At 39.9% G+C, this 18,774-nt stretch overlaps 1 pseudogene; it reads left to right on the top strand.

Annotated features, from left to right (window-relative positions):
• The first annotated feature begins 5,810 nt into the window (after nucleotides 1-5,810).
• LOC102813986 lies at nucleotides 5,811-6,203 on the top strand (annotated as a pseudogene).
• The last annotated feature ends 12,571 nt before the right edge of the window (nucleotides 6,204-18,774 follow it).

The following is an 18,774-nucleotide window of genomic DNA, read 5'->3' as shown; positions in this document are numbered from 1 at the left end:
GAGGTTGGCAGTTTGAATCTACCCAAAGGAAACTGAAAAAAAGGCCTGGTAATCTACTTCTTAATTTTTAAGTTTTTAAAAATGTTGTTGTTGTTGCTAAGTACTATTGAGTCCATTCCAAATCGTAGTGACCCCAAGTGGCAGAGTAGAACTTCCCCATAAGTTTTTTGGGTTTTTTGTACTTTTTCTTTTAAATTGGGTTAAGGTTTATAAAAAAGATCAGTTTTCCATTCAACAATTCATAGACATTTTATTTCATCTTCACTATGCAACATCAATTATTCTACTTCCTCTCTGTGTTTCTTGTTTCCATTCCTTTCTTTCACAATCCTTCCAAACTTTGTCCTGTTGATATCACATGACTGATTATTGTGAGGTGTGCATAGCACCCTTGTGTTATTGTTCCCCTTAGAGACATGTCTGTTGTATGGATGCACATTGAGCCATGGGGATGAGTTTTGTTCCAGGCCTGAAGGGGGACCAAGGGTCATAGTCTCAGAGTTCCACCAGCTGCCATTTTTATGATTTTAAGTTTTGTTTCACATTTCTCTCCCACTCTACTCAGGACCTTCTACTGTGATCATTTTCAGAGGAGTTTGTAGTGGTAGCTGGGCACCATCTAGTTCTACTGCTGTCAGGAGACTGAAGTTTGTATGGTTCATTAGTCCATTGGACTGTTTCCATGCATTTTCAATAGCTTCACATTTCTTTCCTCCTGACACGGACAGATCAATAGTTGCATCTTAGATGACTACTTATAAGCTTTTAAGACCCCATTTGCTACTAACCAAAGTGGTGGTGGTGGTGGTTATGTGCCATGGAGTCAGTTCTGACTCATAGCAACCCTGTACAGGGTTTTCGAGGCTGTAAATCTTTACAGGAGCAGAATGCCTCATTTTTTTCCTGCAGACAGGTCAGTAGTTTCAAACTGCTGACCATGAAATTAGCAGCCCAACTTGTAACCACTACACTACCAGAGCTCCTTTCTAACCAAAGTAGGATGTAGAATATTGTCTTTGCACTATATTATGCCAGTTGATTTTGGTGCTCCCCAAGACCATAACCCTGAGCCCACAGGCCTGGAATCTCATCCCCACAAGGTGTTTGATTGTGTCTAAGGAATTTTCATACTTTGTCCTCTGTGTGTTCTATCATATTCATGGACATATTTGCAAAGTAAATGCACCTGCACAAATATTCTCTGTGGAGATCTACTCCTTAAAATCAGTCATCAAGAGCTCCATGGACTCAGTTCTCTAATAAATATGGGGTTGCCAGGAGTCCATGTCAACTCAAACAACAACTTTTTCATTCTGTTTTGTAAAATATACCATAGTATTTCAGATAAGCACAGACTTCTTTGTCTGTGGTGTTGGGATGAATGGATCTTGAGATGATATCATTATTGTAATAAGAGAATGGCAGAGAGTGAAAGCTGAGGAGTCTCCAGGACCCTGGAGCTTTTGTTTTGTGCAACTGTCCTTTCAACTTCTAGGTAAATTCTACCTTCAATAACAGTGCTATGAAATACAGTTGTTGCTGTTAACTGCCATTGAGTTGGTTCCAATTGATAGCCACCCTGTAGAGGGTTTCTGAGGAGCAACTGCTGAGTTTGAACTGCCAACCTTGCGGTTTCAATTGATCTTATGTTCAATTTGACAGAGTGAAGTGAAATGTTAGAGCTTGGTCTAGTCCCTATTCCAGTGTGTAAGATGTGTGTAAATTGCATCTGTTCTTTCTTACATATCAATCTTCAACATGCATGGACATGTATATCAATATGCCATGAAAAGACCCAGGACTGCCTTTAACATCAAACTTGAAAGACTTTCAAAAAAAGTAAGTTCAGGAACACACAATCTAGTTCTTCAGAGTCTTGAAAACACTATAAAAATAGGTAAAGAGACAGACACAGATTTTAGTATTCAACCTATAGATTCCATTTCAAATAATTTTCAGCAAATGAGGCAAACTTATTTCCTCTCCCCTCACCCGAAATCATATATTGTGATAAGCTATGAACATCACTGATTTTATCTTTTTCTCACCATATATAAGTTGGTAATATGATAAATATTTATATTTAATCAGAACTTACACAATTAATGATTTTAAAATATAAGAAAATGCATTTGTTCTTTAGTAAGAGTAATGAAATTATTGATGTTATTAATATAACGTGTACTCTATATGGTTTGCCTTCCATGGGTCTAACATTGTGATATAAACCTTACATATATTGAATCTAATCTACCTTAGTCTCCATTTTACTTATGAGAGAATGAAAGTTCAGAGAAGTTAAACAGAATGCTCATTGTCACTTAGCTATCATATATCAGAACTGGTATTCAACAGTGGGTATACAAGGGAGCTTCAAAAAGTTCATGGAAAAATTCCATTCCATAAACTTTTTAAAGCATCCTCATAGCTAACTCCAATGTATATTGTTACTGCCAAATTGCCACTCAATTGCACTTAACTCTCTTGCTAGAGTGTCTACACTGAAAAAGTTTAATTTTTTCCCTGCCCTCATAATTGCTACAATTTTCACCCTTGGAGGCACTTTGCTATTCATTGACCTGTATCCCAGAAGAGATAAATTGAAGTTCCAATCTTTACATATATGACTGTGATGACTACATCTGGAAATAGGGTCTTTGAAAAATACTATCAGTTAGGTAAACCTGAGATCATAATAAAGTAGGGTGGGTTCTTCTCTTGTATTTGTTATTGTTGTTATTGTTGTTGTTAAGTGTTGTTGAGTTGGTTCCAACTCATAGTTACCTTGTATAGGGTTTCTAAGGAGCAGCTGGTGAGTTTGAACCACCGACCTTGTGGTTCAAACCAACTTTGCAGTCCAACCCAATAGCCCACACCGAACTCCAATTCTGTATTACTGTGGTCCTTATAAAAGAGAAGGAGATACACAGAGACAGGGAAACAGAGGATGGATGTCATGTGACAATGAAACTGCAAGCCAAGAAATTCTTGGAGCCTCCAGAAGCCAGGAGCAAGGAGCAAGGCATGGAACAGATTCTTCCAAAGAGCCTCAGAAGGAATGAACGGGGCCAATGCCCTGATGGAGTCTCAGTCTACAGAACTTAGTCACTCACTGTGTGACCTGTTCTTAAAACAGTCTTAAGAATGAAATACATTTTTTAAAACAATTAGACAGTACACTTGTTGTTAAGTGCTATCAGGTCATTTCAACTCATAGTGAACCTATATAGGCTTTTTGGGGAACAGTTAGCAGATATGAACCACTGACCTTGAGGTTAGAAGTCTAATGCTTTTCTGGCAGCACCACATCAGTACTTCAGACAACATAATACAGAAAGATAAATACACTGAAAACATTACGCTGAGTGAAATAAGTCAGTCAGTAACAAAAGGGCAAATATAAGTGGGATTCAAAAAGTTCATGGCAGAATGGAATGGAAAGATAATGTGAATATCTTTTCAAACAGTATAAAAGGTGACTGCTCACAGGGATCTTACCATATGGAATACACAGGAATCATATTGACTACATCTATGGGAAGAGATGGTGGAAAAGTTCAATATCATCAGCTAAAACAAGGCCTGAGACAGAATATGGACCAGACCATCAACTGCTCATATACAAGTTCAGGCAGAAGGAAAACTATGAACTTGAATATTTTGCATCTGAATTTTGAGATTATCCAAAGAACAGATTTGTTGCATTAGACACTAAAGACCAAAGACCAGAAAAGTTGTGAGATGACATCAAGAACATCATACAGGAAGAAAACAAAAGGTCATTAAGAAGACAAGAAAGAAGAAAAAGACCAAATTGGATGTCAGAAGAGACTCTGAAAGTTGCCCTTGAGCACAGAGATGTTAAAGCAAATGATAGAAGTGAGGAAATAAAAGAACTGAGCAGAAAATGTCAAAGATCATCTCGAGAAAATAAAGTCCACTATTATAATGAAATACACAAAGACCTGGAGTTACAAAACCAAAAGGGAAGAACATGCTCAGCATTTCTCCAGTTGAAAGCATTGAAGACAAATTTAAGCCTTGACCTGCAATATCGAAGGACTCCATGGATAAAACACTGAATGATGCAGAAAGCATCCAAAGAAGATGTAGAAAAAACACAGAGCTACTGTACAAAAAAGAAATGGCCAGTATTTAACCATTTCAAGATGGTAGTATATGATCAAGAACCAGTGATACTGAAGGCAGAAGTCTAAACTTCATTGAAAGCATGGATAAAAAACTAGGCTCCAGGAATTGATGGAATGCTAACTAGTGCAGTAGTAGATAGAGGTGTTCACTTGTCTTATGCTAAGAAACTTGAAGGATAACTACAGGGCCAACTAATTGGAAAAGATTCATATGTGTGCCTACTCCAAAGAGAAGTGACCCAATGCACCAGGAAATCATCAACCAAAAGTATCAATATCACATGCCAGTAAGATTCTGCTGCAGCAGTACATCCACAGTGAGCTGCCAGATATTCAAACCAGTTTCAGAAACGCACATGGAACTAAAATATCACTGCTAACATAAGATGGTTCTTGGCTGAAAGCAGACAATACCAGAAAGATGATTACTTGTGCTTTATTGACTGTGTAAAGGCTTTGAACTGTGTGGGTCATGACAAACTAAATAACATTGCAAAGACTGAATATTCCAGAACACTTAACTGTGCTCATGAGGAACCTGTACGTAGAGTCATTCAAACAGAACATGCGGATACTGAGTGGTTGGAAATCAGAGAAGATGCATGTCAGGGTTGCATCATTTTCCCATGCTCATTCAATCTGTATTTTAGGCAAATAATCTGAGGAGCTGAGTTATATGAAGAAAAATGTGGCATCAGGATTGAAGGAAGACTCATTAACAACCTGCGATATGCAGATGATAAGCCCTTGCTTGCTGAAAGTGAAGAGGACTTCATATAGTTACTGATAAAGATCAAAGACCATAGCCTTTGGTATGAGTTGCATCTCCACATAAAGCAAACAAAATTCCTCACAACTGGACCAATAAATGACATCAAGATGAATGGAAACAAGATTGAAGTTGTTAAAGACTTCATTTTGCTTGGACCAACCACCAACATTCCTGGAAGCAACAGTCAAGAAATCAAATGACATGTTGCATTAAGTAGGTAAGCCTGCTGCCTGCACAAGATCTCTTTGAAGTGTTTAAGAGCAAAGATGTCAGTTTAAGGACTAAAGTGCACCTGACCAAAACCATGGTATTTTGAATCACTTCATATGCATATGAATGTTGGATGATAAATAAAGAATATCTTAGAAGAATGGATGCATTTGAATTATCATGTTGGAGAATAATGCTAAAAGTACCATGAACTGCCATAATAAACAAATCTATCTTGGTAGAAGTACAGTCAGAATGCTCCTTAGAAGCCAGGATGATGGACTTCATCTCTCATACTTTAAGCATGTTATCAGGAGGAACCAGTTCCTAGAGAAGGATATCATGCTTGGTAAAGTGGAGGGTCAGCAAAAAGGAGGAAGATCTCCAGTTGAGCCACACTGGGTAGCTGGGTGTATTTGCAGCACAGATGAAGATCTATCCTCTGTCAAACCTGGTGTGGCACTGAAGGATAATTCACTGAGCCACAACGATGGTTTCAACCTCAAGGACAACAGTTCAAAGTCACCAACTGCTCCTTGGAAACCCTATACAGGCTTGCTATGAGTCAGAACTGACTCAATAGCACATAACAACAACATGCACAGTGTGTTTTAAAGACTGAAGTAAACTGCCTATTAAAAATCATTCAATTGCTCTTTTATCAAGGACCCGTCAACATGGGCCACGTTCACAACAAAACCGTGAAGAAGGCGGCCCAGGTCATCATTGAGAAGTACTACACTCACTTGGGCAACAAGCTCATGTGTGAAGAAATCACCATTATTCCCAGCAAGAAGCTCCACAACAAGATAGCAGAATATATCACTCATTTGATGAAGCAGATTCAAGGGGGCCCTGTGAGAGGCATCTCCATCAAGCTGCAAAAGGAGGAGAGAGAAAGGAGGGATAATTATGTTCCTGAGGTTTCAGCCCTGGATCAAGAGATCATTGAAGTAGATCCTGACACTAAGGAAATGCTGAAGCTCTTGGACTTTGGCAGTCTGTTCAACCTGCAGATCACTCAGCCCACAGTTGGGATGGATTTTAAAACACCACATGGAGCCGTTTGAATCTTTCCACTATGTTGTAGTATTTTCAATAAACCTGGGAACACACACACACAAAAATCAATCAAGCATTCATTCTCAGAGGGATTCATTCAACGAGGATTTACTGAGATCCTGCTAAGTGCTGGACATTATCCTAGACACTGAGGTGCAAAGAAAACTATGTTCTTATAGAAGTGAATTCTGCAGAAACCTTGGTGTAGTTGTTAAGTGCTGTTTAGTCGGTTCCGTATGGGTTTCCAAGGAATGGATGGTAAGCTTGAACCACTGACCTTGCAATTCAAACTGTCCTTATGATTGAGTACCACACCAGGACACCTTAGAGCCTATGATAAAGAATATGGATGAGATTTCTTCCAGAGATTTAAATTAAAATATGGCTCAATTTTCCTATTAAAGAATTAACCTTGTAATTGTATCAAGAATATATTGTTGGCAGCCAGCTTGCAGGTAGTTTCATTAGATTAATAACTCTGGAAATAGTGAGAAGTGGTTGAATTCAGAACCTACTGGTATTATAAGCTAGAGCAATCAGTATTTGCTACTGGACAGAATGTGAGGTTTTCAAGAAGGACGGAAGTCAAAGATAAATGATTGTATGCTGAAAGATGTAAGAATCAAGGATTCTGTTTGAGACATGCTAAGCCAGAGACCCACTACCTGTGTGTCAGTATGTCAACTTGGTAGCTTGCAAGTTGCTGTGATGCTCAAAGCTATGCCACTGATACTTCAAAAACCAGTAGGATCACCATGGTGGGCAGGTTTCAGTGAAGCTGCCAACATAAGATAGATTAGAGGGAAAACCTGATGATATCCTCCCCAAAGTAGCCACTAAAACCCTGTGGATGACTAGAGAGTGTTACCTGACATAGTGGTGGAAGGGGAGGCTGGAAGATTGGCTGAAATAATGGAATCAGCACACCAACAATTATGAATATGAACAGCGTTGGGCTACTTACTATTCTGTGTACTTGAGGTCTCTGTAAATCAGAAACAACTCAATGACAACTGACAACCACCACAATAAGCCAGACATATCTCTTAGGTTGTTGTTGTTGTTAAGTGCCATCGAGTTGATCCCGACTCTAGCGACCCTGTATAGGGTTTCCAAAGAGCAGCTGGTGAGCTTGAACAGCCAGCCTTGTTGTTCAAACCAACTTTGAAGTCTAGTGCATTAACCCACAGCCTCACACCAGGACTCCTCTTAGGTGTTCACCAAATAATCAGAAAGTCAGGGTTTTGACCAAAAAAGAACTCTGGGAAGGGTCATGCCAAATTGCTGCCTGTACCTTGAGGAAGATGGTTGAGTACTTCTCAGGAAAACTAACAGGAAATGTAGCAAGATTGGAAGGTGTTAAGTATATACAGTCAAAATGCAGCCACATATCTATGCTAAAAAGCTGTATTTTAAGTTTCTGAACTTGAAGTTCAAGCATAATAATTTTAAAATGTAGATGCCTGAGTTCTCAGAATAGACCAACAAGTTAGCTGTAAAACAAGATGCATCTGCTTTGCATCCATGGTAGGATACTTCACATCCAATATTGGATCTCCTTCTATTTAAGACTTCTCTTCTTTCTGTCTGTTTCATCAGTGTCTTATACATTTCACCTAGCTTGTTGGAAAGATTAACCTTTAACTGAAAATATATAGTACAAAATTTTAAAAGATGCAAACATTTAAACGACCAAAAAATATATGGAACTAGCCTCCAAAATTACCTGCCCATCAATCTTTCTACCTCTTTCTCTTGTAAGAGTGCCAAGGGAATAAATTGAGGCAGAATGAATGAAGCGATGAGCATGTACATTTGGATGTATTAATTCATCATATGTACACCAGAGCAGTATATAATGGAAAGAAATGGAAGCTAACAGTATTTGTAAATGGGCTTGTCCACCCAGGAAGTGTTTACTGACATCCTGCTCTTGTTTTTTTAAGTGCCATCGAGATGGTTCCAGCTCATTGCAACCCTGTATAGGGTTCCCAAGGGGTGGCCAGTGAGCTTGAACCACTGGCCTTGTAGTTCAAACCAACCTCGCAGTCTAGTTCATTAACCCACAGTGTCACACCAGGACCTTTCCTGCTAGCATTTCGTATTTCAATGGATGTCACCTCCTCAAGAGCCTGTTTTTACATTAACCATCAGAGCTTTAGTTAATCAAAACTAATTAAGGAATAACTGAGGGAAAATGGACCCAGATCTCTTCACAGATACTACAGCCTCTGGTGGTCATGTGCCATGGAGATGGGTCCAACTCATAGTGACCCTGTATAGGGTTTCCGAGGCTATAAATCATTCAGGAGCAGAAAGCCTCATCTTTTTCCCACAGAACTACTGGTAATTTCGAACTGCTGACCTTGAGGTTAGCAGCCCAACTTGTAATCACTCCACTACTAGAGCTCCTTACTAGAGCCTCTGCTATCCTCTAAACCTGTTCCCTGGGGTAGGTTGAACAAGATGCAGAACTTGTACCTACTTAACAGTGTTAATATTCAACATCAGGACTTCAAGTACGTCAATTAAAATCATTCCAATACTCAGATGATACTAACTACATTTAAATGTAAGAGATAAAATGCTTCTTAGTAATGTTTCCACTCTAGAAAAATTAACATGTAGGGGATAGTAGATGAATTGATAGTCTAGTTTCTTAAAAATATGTTTGTATTTTAATTAGCCACCATAAACCAGCTTTTCTGAACCCTCTGGTCAATATCTAACTTCCTTCTGCAAAGACACAAAACATATATATACCATTGTACCAAAAACTAGTAGGAAATTAACTCACACCAAAAAGGGCTGCATTCTAAGTGTCTTTGACCGCCCCCCCACCCCCACAGGAGAACTAATCAATTCCCCCTTTGAAGAAGATCATGTTCTATTCTGCTTCTATAAAGTCTCCTTCAGAGTAGTCTGCCCCAGGGGGAAACATACCAAGCTCTGTAAAAATCTGAAATATTGCATTTCTAACCTGCTATTTCACTTCAACTTCTGTGGGAACATTCGCATAGGCTTAAAAGACAAGAAAGCTGTTCTAGGATGGTGGTGTTGGAAATAATGCCTAGATAAGTGAATGTTCTTAGTTACTGATGTGATGTCAATAACGTCCCCAACAGCTTCATTATCTAGCCTCCTATTGCAATTAACTGGTATTATAACCGTTACATATGTTTAAAAACTGTGGAAGTTTAGTGTATAAATAACAATAAAGCAGGAATCATTTACAGAAAGAGAAATTAGGAATCAGCAGAACAGGGTTCTAAACCTGCCAGCAACACGCTTTCTAACATTTCATGCATTGCATTTTTGTTTTAATTGTGGCTTAAATAAAAATTTACAGAGAAACTTTGTTTTGAATTCAACAATCTAAAGAAAGACATTTTGGTTCATAGTATTAGGTGCAATTCCCTCAATGTGTAATATGACTTCTCACTTCCCTCCTGGGTTCTCTATACCCATTTGTCTTTCTTTCTGTTTTCTTCCTAACTTCTGAGCTTTGTTTTGGGACAGATGTTTTCCATTTGGTTTCATATGGTTGGTTCGCTGTTCTAAGGAATACCTTCTTCATAGGTGTTATTGTTCACTTTATAGACTTGTCTGTTGTTTTGCTGAAAAGTATTCCACAGGGAGAGGTTGGAAATATGTCTTAGTGCCCCAGTCTTGGGTTTCCACCAGTCTCTATGAGACACCATCGTTGTTGTTGTTGTTAAGTGCCATTGAGTCAGTACCAACTCACAGTGATCTTATGCACAACAGAGCAAAAACACTGCTGCGTTCTGTGCCAACCTCACAATCATTGTAATGCTTGAGCCCATTGCTGCTGCCACTGTGCCAATCCATCTCATTCGGGGTCTTCCTTTTTTCTCTGATTCTCCACATTAGCAAGCATGATGTCCTTCTCCGGGTACTGGTCTCACCTGACAATACGTCCGAAGTGTGAGAGATGAAGTCTGGCCATCCTGGCTTCTAAAGGAGCATCCTGGCTATAATACTTCCAACACAGATCTGTTTGTTCTTTTGGCAGCCCATGGTACTTTCAATGTTCTCTTCCAACATCACAACTCAAATGCATCAATTCTTCTGCGGCCTTCCTTATTCACTGTCCAACTTTCACATGCATATGTTGTTGTTGTTGTTAAATGCCGTCGAGTCAATTCCAACCCACAGCAATCCTGTATAGGGTTTCCAAGGAGAAGATGGTGAGCTTGAACCACCAACCTTGCAGTTCAAATGACTTTGCAGTTTGACATGCATATGAGGTTACTGAAAATACCACGTCTTGAGTCAGATGCACCTTAGTCCTCTAACTGACATCTTTGCTCTTCAACACTTTAAAGAGGTTTAGTACAGTAGATTTACCTAATGCAATACATGGTTTTATTTCTTGACTGCTACTTCCATGAATGTTAATGGTTGATGCAAGCATAATGAAGTCATTGACAACTTCAATCTTGTCTCTGTTTATCTTGATGTTAATTATTGGTCCAGTGCTGAGAATTTTTGTTTTCTTTACATTGCGGTGCAACCCATATCAAAGGCTGTGGTCTTTAATCTTCATCAGTAAGTATTTTATACCCTCTTCTCTTTCAACAAGCAAGTTTGTGTTATCTGCAATGGGTCTTCCTCCAACCTTGATATGACTTTTTTTCATATAATCCAGTTTCTCAGATTATTTGCTCATCATACAGGTTGAATAAGAATGATTAAAGAATACAACCCTGGCACATTGTTTTCCTAATTTTAAACTATTCAGTGTTCCCTTATTCTGTTCAAACAACTGTCTCTTGGTCTGTGTAGTGGTTCCTCATAAGTATAATTAAGTATTCCAGAATACTCATTTTCTACAATGCTGCCCATAGCTTGTCATGATGAGCACAATCAAAAGCCTTTGCATAGTCAATAAAGTGCAGTCTGGTCCATTTTTATGATTCTGAATTTCATGCTATATTGTTCTCCCATTCTGTCCAAGGATGTGCTCTGTGGTCCAGAACAGAGCAGTCAGTTGTGATAGATGGCTGCTACCTAGTTCTTCTGGTCTCAGGGTAGTGAAAGCTGTTGTTCCCATGATCCATTAGTCCTTTGGATTCATTGCTTCCTTAAGTCTTTGATACCCTCTACTTTTCTTTACTGCAAACATGGAGATACCAATAGTTGCATCTCAGTATTTGCTCACTAGCTTTTAAGATGTCAGTCACAACTCATCACAATTTTTGTTGTTAAGTGTCATCGAGTCGGTTCTAACTCATAGTGACCTTGTATAGAAGGCTTTAAATCTTCTCACAAACAGAAAGCCGCACCTTCCTCCTACAGATCAGCTAGCAGACAGGAACCACAGATCTTGTGGTTTGCAGTCTAGTGCTTATCAGATAGAACCACAGTAGCATGTAGAATATTGTGTCTGTGAATGATACCTTACCAATTAGCTTAAATATTCCCTAGGACTGTGGTCCTAAGCCCCAAAGCCCAGTGACTCACTCTGTTAGATGTTTGGTTATGGCTGAGAAGTTTTCATAACTTTGCCCCCTTTTAGCTGTACTATATATACACATGACACTTCTATGTTGTTGTTAAGTACCTTGGAATCCATTCTATCTCATACTGACCCTGTATAGGAATTCTAAGGTGTAGTTGAACCACCTACCTTGTGGCTAGCCATCCAGTGCCTATCCTAGAGTGCCACACCAGGTATTTTTATAGGCATACATAATTTGCTGAACAAAACTTACCAAAACCAAAACCATAGCCAATGCCATCAAGTTGATTCTGACTCTTAGTAACACTGTGTAAGGTTTCTGAGGCTGCAAACCTTGGGTAGAAGAAACCCTCATTTTTCTCCCGTGGAGCTGCTGAGAGTATTATTAATACATGGAAACAACACCAGATATGCCTCAGATGGCAGGATCTTGAAAATGCGGGATAAAAGGCTGACCGCACTGCTAAAAAGACACTGAAGGGACCTAATGTAGAGAAATGCACATAAGGGCACACGTTTTCCTTATTATCTCAGAGGGAAAAATATGGAGAGCCAGAAAAGCTGCAAAGACTGAAGTTTTGATCATGACTAACAGTATATACAAATTACACATAATATTAAATTGGTTATAACCAATTTATGTAGAACATTTTAGTTAATGACCACTGAAAAGCATCAAATTAATAAATTGTCTTTTCCAATTCCTATTATTCTTAATCTAATGGATCATTTATGTGATCATTATGAATGTCGCTGTCAGTTTTTAATACATTAAACTGGGAATTATTCAAAATTTCGTTGAGAAATTGTTCTATATTCACTCCTTTAATCCAAAGTTAATTGTGTGTGTATTTAATACCTCTTGGTTTTACTCACAGCTCCTAATTAAGATAGCAACATAAATAAACCAAAAGATGCTTAAGAGAAATGCTAGGCAACAAAGATAGGGAGAGGGAGTTGGTTATCTAGCACTGCTGTAACAGAAATACTACAAGTAGATGGTCGTAACCAACAGACTTGATTCTCTCACAGGAGAATGAATGAGGTTAGAAGTCAAAATTCATGGTGCCAGAGAGAAAGAAGACTTTCACTCTTTGTTGGTTCACAGTTTAGGAGGAAGGTCCTTGTCTCCTCAAAGTGCCTGTGAGCACAGCATTCCTTGAATCAATCTGGGAGGTTCTCAATGCAGGGGTCTTGGGTCCAAAAAAGTGTATTCCTTCTCCCAGTCTTTCTTTCTTGGTTGTTGTTAAGTGTCATTACATCAGTTCCAACTCATAGCAACCCAGTTTAGGGCTTCTGAGGCACAACTGGTGAGCTTGAACTGCTGACCTTGTGGTCCATTGCTTATCCTACAGTGCCACACCAGGACTCCAAAATACTTGGTGCCCTCTCTGAGGCTCAAACTCAGGACCTTCAGATTATGAGATCAATCCCCTACCCCTCCACTCACTTTTCTTTCCTTTTGTCTCTTGTAAAATAAAAGGTGATGCAGACCCCACTGTAAGGAAACTCCCCTTACATCAGACCAGGGCTGTGACGTAGCAAACATGTTGTATAGAATCCTCACAACTGTCTTCTCACATCAGATCATATCGTGAGGAATCACACAGAACTAGCACACTGCATCATTACATAACTGCCAACCACCTAGCATCATGGCCCAGCTAAATTGATACATAACTTGGGAAACCCAGTTCAATCCATGATGGGAAGAGGAGGAGTTTTTGAACAATAGTCTTCATGTTGCTTGCAGTTTGCCAAGGCATTCAACAAAAGTGTTTCTGAAAATGACCATTTTCTAGCAGAATCAGAAATTTCCAGCCTCAGTCAAGTGTGTTTGGTTACAGCTCCTACCCTCAAAAATGGAAACCATAGAATTAGACCCCTTCCACTTTCTGTGCAGTGAATTTCCCCAGAGGGTGGCCCTTGCTCTTAGTCTGTTTCAATGTTCTCAGCCTTGAGAGTCTTTAAAATGGAAATTATCTGTATCTCGATTCCCTTTCTCTTTCTCTTTCTCAGCATCAATGGGCTCAAGCATGACAACAAATGTGAGGTTGGCTCAGGACCAGGCAGTGTTTCATTCAGTTGTGCACCGGTTCCCTATGAGTCGGTACCAACTTGATAGCATGTAACAACAAAAAATGTGTGTAGCTCAAAGTCCCTTTCATCTCTTATCCATTCTCTCTTCTATATCTTTAAAATGACTTCTCCTTGATATTTAAATATACTAAAATCCTTCTCATCTGAAAAAGAATATTTTTTCCTGGACCCTCAGCTACCCTTTAAAAACTGCCAATTTCTCTGCTTCCTTCAAAACTAGCATTCTCATTTGAACAATTTGATTCTCCCTCTTACTGCACTCAAATCTTCTCTCTACCCTCCATTGAAACTCTTTTTCCTAACATCACCAAGAACGGTCATCATTGTTAAGTCCAAATAGCCATTGTAGGTTCTCAATTTGGCTGATATATAAGAATCTACATCCTTCTTACATGATCCTGGATCTGCTGATGACATTTTCTCCTAACCTCCTTATTCACCCATAAGTAAAACAAACCTGGTTAGTATTAAGTACCATTGAGATGGTTCCCATTCATACCTACCCTACATAGGGTTTCTGAGGAACAGCTGGTGGATTTGAACCACCAACCTTACGGTTAGCATTCCAGAGCTTATCCTACAGAGCCACAGCAGGACTGCAAAACAATCCTAGAAGATTGAATATAGGGAACAAGAGATACCAGTCTGCAACACCAAAAACAATCACAAATAAAAAAAAGGGGGGGGGAATAATAGACTTTAGAACTCTCAAATGAGGAAGAAATCAAGTAGATTTCAGGAACAAAAATTAAATAAAGAAATCAACCTAACTAACCCTTCAACTATACCTATCCTTGCTCCTAGCCATAGCCCAACCTCTACCCCAACCCTAACACTAACCCTAGTCCTAACCAAAACCCTAAGAGTAAATGAAGTCCTAGGTGTAGCCTAGAGCTAGCCATAGCCCTGACCTTAAATCTTTACTCCTACCTCCTCAAGACAAAACAGTAAAAATAAAAATTATTTAATCGATTGTTGTTGTTAAGTCCCATCGAGTTAATTCCAACTCATAGTGTCCCTGTATAGCATTTCCAAGGAGCGGCTGGTGAGTTTAAACTGCCAACCTTGTGGTTCAAAAACAATTTTTTTAAAATAAATAAAGACCTCTATCCATTCAGTTTCCAAGCCAGAGATCAGAAAATCATCTAGGATTTCTCCTTCTTAGCTATGTGATGAGTCGACCTTTGAAACAGTACTTGAATTGTCCAGTTCTCACCATTCTGTTAGAACTCCAGCACAGGTAGGTGCTCACCACCTCTGACACGTACCTCTACAATAGCAGAGACAGGTTTCCGTGTCTCCCATACAGTCTGTCTCTAGTCCCCTTTCTTCCCTACACAGATCATGTTACCCTCTGCTGGAAAGCTGCCAATGGTTTTTTTTGGGGTTTTTTTGCTTTGAAGATAAAATCCAAATGGAAGGCCCTGCATCTACCATACCGCCCTGCGCCTACCTTTCCACATCCCCTTCTGGATCTCCGTACTTATGTTCTCAAAATGTACTGGCATTCTTTCACTTCCTCAGTCCCTCTAAGTGGCTCATGTTCTTTGCCAGCTATCTTCTTTCTGCCAAAAGTGCTCCTTCAATTGCCTCCTTCTGGCAGATTCCACTGTCGCTCTGACACACCAGGAAGAAATGCTTGAGTCTGCCCTTCACTAGGAGAAGAGTTCCACTGGCTGCATGCATACCCAAAGCAACATTGCCACGGACACAATACCAACACAAAGTTACCCTGTAGGATGAAGTCGAACTGTCCCAGAGGTTGTAACCAAACCTGCAACCACTCACTGGAAGCTGAGCCTGGTAACTGTCCTGTGTCAGGGACTCCTGTTACAAAATAGGCACTCAATGAAGTGCTACTGAATGAAGTAATAAGTAAGCCAGATCACACAGGCTGTCTTTCTTGCTCTTTGTTCACTCCATAAAGCGTAGGTCTTATTCCCGTAATCAATGAATTATACTGCAAGAGTGTGTAAGCACTAATCCCATGACATCTATCTGAGATGCTTAATTGTTTTCATTGGGCTGCTGGAATTCTGATCTTCTCACCTTTGTACAAAGAATGAATGTCTGATGTTGCTTTGTTCCCCTCTGTGCCTTTACTTTCTCTTCGTGAAGTTCCAAATATTAACGCATGTTTGCAGCTGTCTCTTCTCAGTTGGAGTGGTGCCACATCAGCAAATGCAAGTCCTGAACAGGGGTGTACACTGCCTCATTAGCAAGGGAACTTACGTGCACTTTCATACTGATTTGTAGTGAAGAATGTCACATGCCTTTTTCCAGTGGTGAAAAACATGCACTGTTGTTGTTGTTGTTGTTAAGTGCCATTGAGTCTGTTCCAACTCATATCCACCCCGTATAAGATTTTCAAGGAGCAGCTGGTGGGTTTGAACTGCCAATCTTGTGACTCAAACTGACCTTGCAGTCCAGTGCATTATACTGCAGCACCACACCAGGACTACAGATTACTAAATCGCTACAGATTTGCTCTGTAGGAACTCTGGTAATGTAGTGGTTACAAGTCGGGCTTCAAACTGCAAGATCAGCAGTTCAAAACTACCAGCTGTTCCATGAGAGAAAGATGAGACTTTCTGTTCCCGTAAAGACATACAGCCTTGGAAACCCTGTACAGGGTTTCTATGAGTCGGAACTGACTCCATGGCACATAACAACAACAAACAGATTAGTAGATACACACAAGTAAGTCCTGCTTACTTTGCTTCCTGAGAACCTCGTCCCTGCCAGGGATGGCAAGTTTGAAAAGAGGCTTAGATTCTGTAGTAAAGTCTAGGGGTTGTGGAGAGAGACAGATGTGAATACATGGCAAATTGTTCACTGCAGTGAGCACAAGTAAATCCGTGTTTTCCTTGCTTATTGGTAATCTAACACTGCCTCTCCAAGCTTTAGTCCATCCACATCAATAAAGTAAACTCTACTTCGAGGAGGCAGCTGTCCGCAGTCATATCTTGTGTGTCTTCCAACCCAAGAGATTCCTCTTCTGGCACTGGCTCAGACTCCATTACTATTCATGAGGTTTGCACTGGACAATTTTTTCAGAGGTAGACTGTCACGTCCTCTTCCTGAGACAGTCTTAGCCTGAAAGCTCCAGTGAAACCTGTCTACTGTGGGTGACCTTGCTGATACTTGGAATACCAGCATAGTTTCCAGTATCACAGCAACACACAAACCAACACAATATGACAAACTGACCAACAAGTGGTAGAATATGTGAGAATTAAAGGGACGAAAATCTAAGCAGTGCTGTGGTGTGGCACTGTAGAATAAGCACTGGACTGGTAACTGCAAAGTCAGCAGTTCAAATCCACCAGTCACTCCTTGGAAACTCTATACAGAGTCACTAGGAGTCAGAACTGACTCAACAGCACTTGTTGTTGTTAAGAGTTGTAGAGTCGGTTTCGACCCATAGCGACTCTGAACAGGGTTTCCGAGTCTGTAAATCTTTACAGGAGCAGATCACCTCATCTTTCTCCCGCGGAGCAGCTGGTAGTTTCGAACTGCTGATCTTGCGGTTCGCAGCCCAATTCATAACCACTACGCTACCAGAGCTCCATCAACAGCACTTAGCGACAACAATAAAAAGTGAAGCAGACAGGAGGAGATTTGAAAAGAAATTAAGATAAGATATATTATTCTAAAACAAGAATCTTCTTTTTCTTCCTGTTGAATGTAATGGCAGCCTGGAAATGAACATTCTAAATGAGTCTAAGTACGTCACTTGTGGCTATTGTAGCTATTTATCCCATCTCTCTAACCACTGTCTGAGCAGTTTCCCAAATAAGGATGCGCTAATGGCTTTAAATAGGTGTACCTGAACTTCAGTTTTATGATTTCTGGTCCTACTTCCATCCCGCTTTCTATTACTCTCATTCTCCACATTATAGAAAGTTCAATGAGCTGACTGCTTATTGAATTGTTCATTTCCTCCTGAATTACTGGTGGTTTTGTGCTTCCTTCATAATGTGTCATTTCCCTGTTTTGTACGTGTAGCACTTTGTTATCCTTCATTAGACCCCTATTGGACCTCCTGACCTTTAAACTCATTGAGGTTTTAGGGAGAGTCAGCGTCCAGTTATTAAGTGCAGTTTCCTGAACACCACGTGTCACCATTACATCAGGCCCCTTGCTATAAACTTCTGTGTTGCTGTTGTTGTCTTGCTGTGCCATCAAATTGATTCTGACTCATAGCAACTTTGTGTGACAACGTACAACTGCCCCATAGGGTTTCCTAGGTTGTGTGGTGGCATAGGAAAAGCACTGGACTGCTAACCGCAAGATCGGTGGTTCAAACCCACCGGCCATTCATTGAAAACCCTATACAGAGTTGTCATGATTTGGAACTAACTGGAAAGCATTTCACAACAACAATTTTTATGGGACCTCTTTAAAGTGTTAAAGAGCAAAGAAGTCACTTCAAGGAATAAGATGCAGCTGACCCAAGCCATGGTATTTTCAATCGTCTCACATGCATGTAAAAACTGGTCAATTAATAAGGAAGACCAGATAAGAACTGATGTATCTGAGTTATGGTGTTAGAGAAGAATATTGAAAGAACTATGAGAAGAACAAACGAATCTATGTTGGAAGAAGCACAACCAGAATGCTCCTTAGAAGTCAGGACAGTGAGATTTCATTTCACATACTTTGGATATTATCAGGAGGGACAAGTCCCTGGAGAAGAACATCATGCTTTTAAACTGGAGGGTCAGCAAAAAAAGAAGACCCTCAACTAGATGGATTTGCAAGTAATTGCAAGATGGCGCAGGACCATGAAGTGTTTTGTTCCATTGTACGTATGGTCGCTATGAGTTGGAATAACAACTACAACCCTTATAAGAGTGGCTTGTCACGTCTTTTCTTCCACGGGGCCCCTAATGGGTTTACTTAACCCTTGTCTACCAGGACTCCTATGCACTATCATGCCTTCCTGAAATCCTTGTAAGCACTTGTATTCAACTGTAATTACATAATTGCTTCTA

The sequence above is a fragment of the Chrysochloris asiatica genome, unplaced genomic scaffold, assembly GCF_000296735.1.
Source record: "Chrysochloris asiatica unplaced genomic scaffold, ChrAsi1.0 scaffold00021, whole genome shotgun sequence".
NCBI classification, from domain to species: Eukaryota; Metazoa; Chordata; class Mammalia; order Afrosoricida; family Chrysochloridae; genus Chrysochloris; species Chrysochloris asiatica.
This window is presented reverse-complemented; position numbering and strand designations above follow the sequence as displayed.